Source organism: Salvelinus sp. IW2-2015, linkage group LG37 (genome assembly GCF_002910315.2).
Source record: "Salvelinus sp. IW2-2015 linkage group LG37, ASM291031v2, whole genome shotgun sequence".
Taxonomy (NCBI): Eukaryota; Metazoa; Chordata; class Actinopteri; order Salmoniformes; family Salmonidae; genus Salvelinus; species Salvelinus sp. IW2-2015.
The window spans coordinates 13,861,134-13,868,495 of NC_036876.1; the positions used below are offsets into that span (position 1 = coordinate 13,861,134).

Here is a 7,362-nt window from a genome sequence, read left to right on the forward strand (position 1 = left end):
TTTGAAATCAGTCTAGGGGCAACTTCCCCCTATACCTTCAGCTCAACCTGTTAAGCGTGCTCGACAGTCTAGCACCACATTGAGTAGATATCATCACTGGTGACAAATTGGCACCATGACTCAGGCAACATGGAAGGGAAGAAGGTGACACAAAGAAAACAATAAATTATTTGAGCAGTTGGTGATAGAGATCAGCAATATAACAAGCTCCAGTGTTTATGCTCTCTTCTTATCTGTACTGTTCCTTCTCTCCCTGCCACTCACACAGACACTAGACAGTCATAAATGGGTAGACACCTATTCACCACACACACACACACACACACACACACACACACACACACACACACACACACACACACACACACACACACACACACACACACACACACACACACAACAAAGAGCGACGCTGCTCCTGAAATTGGAAGTTCAATCCACCTTGACTCACAGGAGACAGGCAGTAGAATCACTCAGTAGCACTGATCTCTGATTGTGTGTCCACCGGAGTGTGCTAAAATGACGTCACCTTTGAAGTTGACAGCAATGTAATGGTGTTTTATGTTCCCGAATGGACATTGTATAATCATAAACTATCCGATAGGCGGTGCAGGATTTGGTAATGGCTAGCTGGTCAAGGCTCAGCACAGATTATACAAACATACCAATACCGTCAAACGTCCATGTTGATCTTTCACTGAGCAGTACATCGTTAGTCATGTCTATAGTGCTTCTGAAATGCTAAATGAGTTGTGCAACCATCATGTAACACAAACACACACGCACACCGCTTCATTACCATACCTCTATGGCAGCTCTAAAGGCTTATTTCCTTTCGCGTCCTGCATAATTCTATTTGCTTTGGAAAATGAATGCTACAGAAGGTCATATCTCCTGCTTTAATGATTTTCTCCCGCCTCATTTTTTTCTCGTACTACTCAATTTAGGACCAAATTGGCTTCTAGCCACATCATGGTAATACGTCCGAAATTGCTCCTTCATAAATGTTCCCCCGTATTTTGTTATAATCAGGTGGGCAGATTACAAAGTAGTGGGAAAACGAACTGTGGGGAGAAAATAACTATATAAAAGGGACCTTCATTTGTACACGCTGCATGGTTCCACTGGCTTAAGGTACTCTGTGAGCCTAGGGCCTTTTCTCATCTCATATACAATATCTGCATTTCACAACACAAAAAAAGTGCTGTGATTCAACGTAGAAAAATAGCTCAGTCTCCCGAGTGGCGAAGTGGTCTAAGGCTAGCTGTGCCACTAGAGATTCTGGGTTTCAAGTCGGGTCGGGCGCAGTGCACGCTGACACGGTCGCCAGGTGTATGGTGTTTCCCCCCGAGTCCGTACGGGAGTTGCAGCGATGAGACAAGACTGTAACTACCAATTGGATACCACGAAATTGGGGAGGAAAAAAAGGGTACTTTTTTTTTTTAATATAATAATAATATTTATATTATATACAAAATAAAAGCTTAGTCAAGCCACTGGCGTAACGCAGTTTCTCTGGACCCCCGCAAGGTCATAGTTCATCTCCCCCCCGCTAAAGATGATCATCTGTTTGCATCTGCCATTTTATTGTCTGTCCAGTATCCAGACGACCTGTCCCCAGAGCCTCCTATACAGTTCATCTCTTTCTGTAATATGTTGATGCCGCCAATTAAGGAGAATGTTAAGAAGATGTTGCAGAACTGTTGTATTTGAATCTCTTCTGTCCAGCTTCCCTGATGTTGCTGCGGCAATCAAGCTGTTCTTACCATCAATGTAACTGCCGCTTCTGAGGAGAGATTTTTTTCTGAACTAAAACTCGTAAAGAACTACCTATTTAAGCATTAGGTTCTCGGTCCGATGTGCACTTCTGAACACCTGAGTAAACTCCACTCACTGCACTGGCGCCGGCGTAGCCTTGACCACAACATTTGTTCACCGATATCCCCTTATATATATATTCAATCAGTTTTTAAATAATCATTTCAAGGCCTGAGGCACTTTTTCAGTCACATTCCCGAAGTCCACCAAAAAAAACGCTTACTTGTACATAAGGTTTATGAATGACTTTTTAGAGGGTTACTGTGTCCGGTACTCTCTCTACAGTGTTTGAAGAAAGTGGAATCGATGTAAACACTATCCTCTGATGTCTTTACAGAGCAATCAGAAAGAGAGAAATATGTGGCGTGTGAAAGCCTCTCTGACACTGTATTATTTCAGAAAAGTCTGTTTGCGTGTGTGTGTGTGTGTGTGTGTGTGTGTGTGTGTGTGTGTGTGTGTGTGTGTGTTGTTGTGTGTGTGTGTGTGTGTGTGTGTGTGTGTGTGTGTGTGTGTGTGTGTGTGTGTGTGTGTGTGTGTGTGTGTGTGTGTGTGTGTGTGTGTTTGTGTGTGTAGAAGTGCATGTCTGTGCACGTGCATGCATCCTTTGTGCTGCTGGTTGGCTATCAGGGTCTTGACAAGGAATTGCATTCTCTCCTTCATCCCGCCGTCGAATGACAAGCGCTAAGAAGACAATGAAAGAGAGCCGGAGAGCACACGTTGTCCTCCTTCCTGTTACACATGCTTTTATTCTAATAGGCTGGTGACAGTCGAAGTCTTGAATGGAGACAGACAAACAACATGAGACATAGTCTTTGAAGTGGAACCGGTCTCTCTCACAGTGAAGTATTGGCTTAATCCTATTATCTTAACTATCATTATTCTTATTGGTCTGAAGCACATCCCCATCCACGGGAAGAGTTGTCACATGACATGCAGGTAGGTGGTTCATTTGCAAGACTCAACGTGTATAAACGCAAAGTATCTTTTTCAATACGTTATTTTGTGGTATTAATCATTGCTATAGTGTAATTGAAATATAACTGAATTCTTGATTGATTTGTGAGAAATGTGGTGGACAATTTTGGCAAAATCTTGGACCACCAAGATCAATTCCAATTCCTCGCTGTCTTCAATTGCATTACATACTGAAATTACTTTGAAATCCTTTTGGGCTGTACATTTTCCAGTACAGGATTTCTGATTCCATAATCATATTGGTCAGAAGATAAGTTATCTAGATGTTTGTCCCGACTTCCGCCGAAGTCGGCTCCTCGCTTGTTCGGCGCGTTCGGCGGTCGACGTCACCGGCTTTCTAGCATCGGCCGCTCCATTTTTCATGTATCCATTTGTTTTGTCTTGTTCCCTGCACACCTGGTTTTCATTCCCCAATCAATTCATATGTATTTATTCCTCTGTTCCCCATCATGTCTTTGTGTAGGATTGTTTGTGTTATGTGTATTTTGATATTGTGGATATTGTTACGCGCATTACTTTTTGTCTATGTTCCGTGTTTTGGGCACATTTATGTTATTTTTGTGCTGTCATTTTGACCGGAATAAAAAGTGCGCCTGTTCACTACACTCTGCTCTCCTGCACCTGACTTCGCCTCCGATACACACTCCTAACAGATGTGCTGTAGAATGAATGAAATGCCCCTTAATTCATTTCATATTTTGGTGCAGCGGCAACTTCATTTGATGTCAAACATGACATTTAACCTTTGCTAACCAACCACATATTATGTACTGTAGTTAGGCAAATAGAGAAGCTATATACCGTCAAGTTGAAGGTCTGAGAAAGGTACCTTCAAGATAGATGTAGCTATACAGGTCTCTGATCAGAGCATTTCATAACTGCGAAAATAAAGTAAAAAAATATTTCAAAAAATATTTCAAAAAACAAACACTATATGCAGGTCTCACTCACTCTTTTAAAGTAATATCTATATGCACGACACCATGGATTTTTCTAGGACACTGTCAGAAGTAAGATACTGTAGCTTGAGTCTGTCTTGCTGTTTGAGCTGCTGTCTATCTACAATGTTACACCGTTATCCAGTCATGCTCTTCACTCCACAGCATGGATGTCTTTCACAGACCCTTTCACAGACCCTTTCACAGACCCTTTCACAGACCCTTTCACAGACCCACACATTACTGTCACTGATTCAGCTCCTCACTGACGACACTCGCACCATATCAAACTACCCACACAGTATCAAATACCACAGACTTCCGTAGACTCACTCTAATGTCACAGAGCTCAAACTCAGTATCGTACACTATAGAGTCCCTGTCATGTCACAGAAACCCAACTCAATACGTTACAAACTACAGTTCTGTCATAAACCAATTCCAATTTCCATGGACACTGAATCAGACATAATAACATAGACATTATTATTATAGACATAGATGCTAACAGTAAATCATCAGTAGCCATATTGTTTCATGTTTACAGACCACAAACTCACCATCACTTACCACAGGTATACGTGGTGTACATCATCAGTCTCATAATCATATTACACAGTCCATGGACCATAACTTCCCCATTTCCAGGCTCACTATCAGACCCCATGCAGGTTCAGTCTTAGCCTCGGGAACTGCGTCCGCAATCATTAGTGTAATCAACCACCCACAGAGCTACTATAGGCTACCTAATGTCTGCGTGATCATACGCTATGACGTGGACAGTCCCTTTTGGATTGTGCCTGCTAGTGTCCATCACATCAAGGATGTGCCTACGGAAATAAGTAACCCCCACCGTGTGATATAATGGGGACCGCTCCTCTGTTGTTGAGTGAGCTAGTATTGCACCATCTAATCAATCAATAACTGTGAGGCATCAATTGACCAATTATCTTAAGATAGTACATTTCTGGTTCAGTTGAAACGGGGCATTTAAGCAGCCTAAAGAGCGTACATCCAAATGAAAGGATCCACTTAGCTGTGAGTAAATTAAAATAGTGCATAGTATATGAGGAATGAGAATACAGAGAAGTATTCAACGAAAGAGACGCATAGAGTATTTTTAACCTCTCTCTCTCTCTCTCTCTCTCTCTCTCTCTCTCTCTCTTTCTCGCTCTCTCTCCTCTTGAAAGCATCCCTCTGATGTTGTGTAGATTGTCCAGAATCACTTGAAGTCACAGGATTTTGAGTAATTCATTATTCAAATAAATAAACAATTTGCTCTTTGGCCCAACTAGCATCAAAGCAGGGACACGATAACATGAAGGGACCACTCCATATGTGAAATAGGCATGACCACTTCTCTGTCAACAGTCTTCTGATTGGTACAGCGACTGATTCGGTTCCCGTGTCTGGGTAATGCAGCAGCACTAGCCCTGACCATTCACATGTGATGGCTATTGGTACATCCATTTATCATGATGTCATGTGCATCGGAGAGGCTGACGACATGTCATCATTTATGGATTTATTTGATTGATCGATCATGGATTTTTTTTTTCAGATGAGAATAGCATAAGCTATGAATTTTCAGTTTTTCTGAGAATGTTTGTCTGTGTTATGAAATGTTTAATGTAGGGACAAGAACATGGGGGGGATTGTTCTCATTACCTAATTATTTCAGTCCTAATGAACAAACCCAATGACCATCATTTGCATTTAGTTTGTCTGTGCAGGTGTTACTGTCAGCATCGTCAACAACATTGTCGTCAACTGGAATAATCATATCTTAAACTGTATTGACAGCTACAGGAAAGCGAATTAACTGTTTTCCTTTTGTCTGGTGTAACTAGATCAGAGTGGGAAATTCTGTTCCACCAGCCACAGGGGCTCGTGGATGCCCACATTTGACCAGTCACTACAAAGTTTAACCAGACACATTTTCCCCCTTAAAAAAAATCTATCATTAAGATAAATCACAGAAAACGCATGCTCATGCTTTGTAATATTGAAACAACATTAATTGAGTGGTTTGGAAATTGAATGAAAGTGATTTCAAAGAACAACACAGAATATGACAGACAGACATTGGAAATCATAGTGTGTTCTATACCTTTTCCAGCGGGCAAGGTCATGATATGACATAGTATGACATGACAGCTTGGTGTTCGACTAGCTTGCGGGTTTGTGTTTGCACAGGGACATGTTAATGCATGCATCTGCCTCTTATATGCCGACTATCATTGCATCATATTGACAGTTCTCTGTCTAATTCTGCTATAACCATACAGAAAACATCTTACAATTGTTGACTGTTCAAGCATCATAGTAATAAAAGTACCAAACCGCATTTAAATCCTCCCTCCGTACATTGACAATGATTTATACCTGCCGATTTATACCATTTATACCTGCCGATTACATGCATCCTTCATCCTTATCTTGTCCTGATCTTGTCCTGATCGTTCCCGTTTTCACTTGTAAGATCTGATCAAAAATAGTTCACAGTGCGTGTTTTAATAATCTACACCTGTCAAAAAATGTCGGCACAATCAGAATGAGGACAAGATCAGGACAAAGGGTGCATGTCAGAACCAGGTATAAACGTGGCTATAGTCTATATACATAAAGTAACTGCAATATACTGTACTTCTAGAATTTGCCTGGAAGCATAAGAGAAGAGAGACTCACCGTATCCAGGTAGCTGAGCACTGTCAGAGTCCCATCCCAGTCATCCTGTTCAAGACACTGATGGAGATTGAGAGGGAAAACAGAAAGAGAAAAAAAACTCCTCTGCTCCGTTCTCTTGTTCTAACTGTGTCTTCACTCTCACTCAGTCCATTATCCGCTATCCTCAGTCGCTGTTTCTGTCTCCAGCGCTCTCCCCTCTCTCTCGCTTTCTCTCTGTGGATCTCGTAGCTTACGCACTAACACGCTCTACTCTCTGTCTCTGTCTCTCTCTCTCTCTGTCTCTTACCATCCCCCGAGTCTCTACACCCTTATCTCTGTCGCTCTTTCCCACACACAATCGTTTATGTGTCGGGGGGCTAGGGTCAGTCTGTTATGGTGTAATTCTCCTGTCTTATACGGTGTCCTGTGTGAATTTAAGTATGCTCTCTCTAATTCTTTTTCTCTCCCTCTCCCTCCCGGAGGACCTGAGCCCTGGGACCATGCCTCAGGACTACCTGGCCTGAAGACTCATTGCTGTCCCCCCACCTGGTTGTGCTGCTGCTCCTGTTTCAACTGTTCTGCCTGCGGCTATGAAACCCTGACCTGTTCACCGGACGTGCTACCTTGTCCCGGACCTGCTGTTTTTGACTCTCTCTCTCTATCGCACCTGCTGTCTCGAACTCTGAATGCTCGGCTATGAAAAGCCAACTGACATTTACTCCTGAGGTGCTGACCTGTTGCACCCTCTACAACCACTGTGATTATTAATATTTGACCCTGCTGGTCATCTATGAACTTTTGAACATCTTGGCCATGTATTGTTATAATCTCCACCCGGCACAGCCAGAAGAGGACTGGCCACCCCTCATAGCCTGGTTCCTCTCTAGGTTTCTTCCTAGGTTCCTGCCTTTCTAGGGAGTTTTTCTGCATTGCTTGCTGTTTGGGGTTTTAGGCTGGGTTTCTG

At 42.5% G+C, this 7,362-nt stretch overlaps 1 protein-coding gene across 1 annotated transcript in view; it reads right to left on the minus strand.

Annotated features, from left to right (window-relative positions):
• The window catches only part of LOC111960208 (somatostatin receptor type 1-like), a 13,510-nt gene extending 6,724 nt beyond the window's left edge, over window positions 1–6,786 (minus strand). Inside the window, exon 1 of the mRNA XM_023982098.2 lies at window positions 6,420–6,786. The gene's annotated coding sequence lies outside the window, so the exon portion shown is untranslated. The remainder of the gene's footprint in view (window positions 1–6,419) is intronic.
• Between the last annotated feature and the right edge of the window lie 576 nt (window positions 6,787–7,362).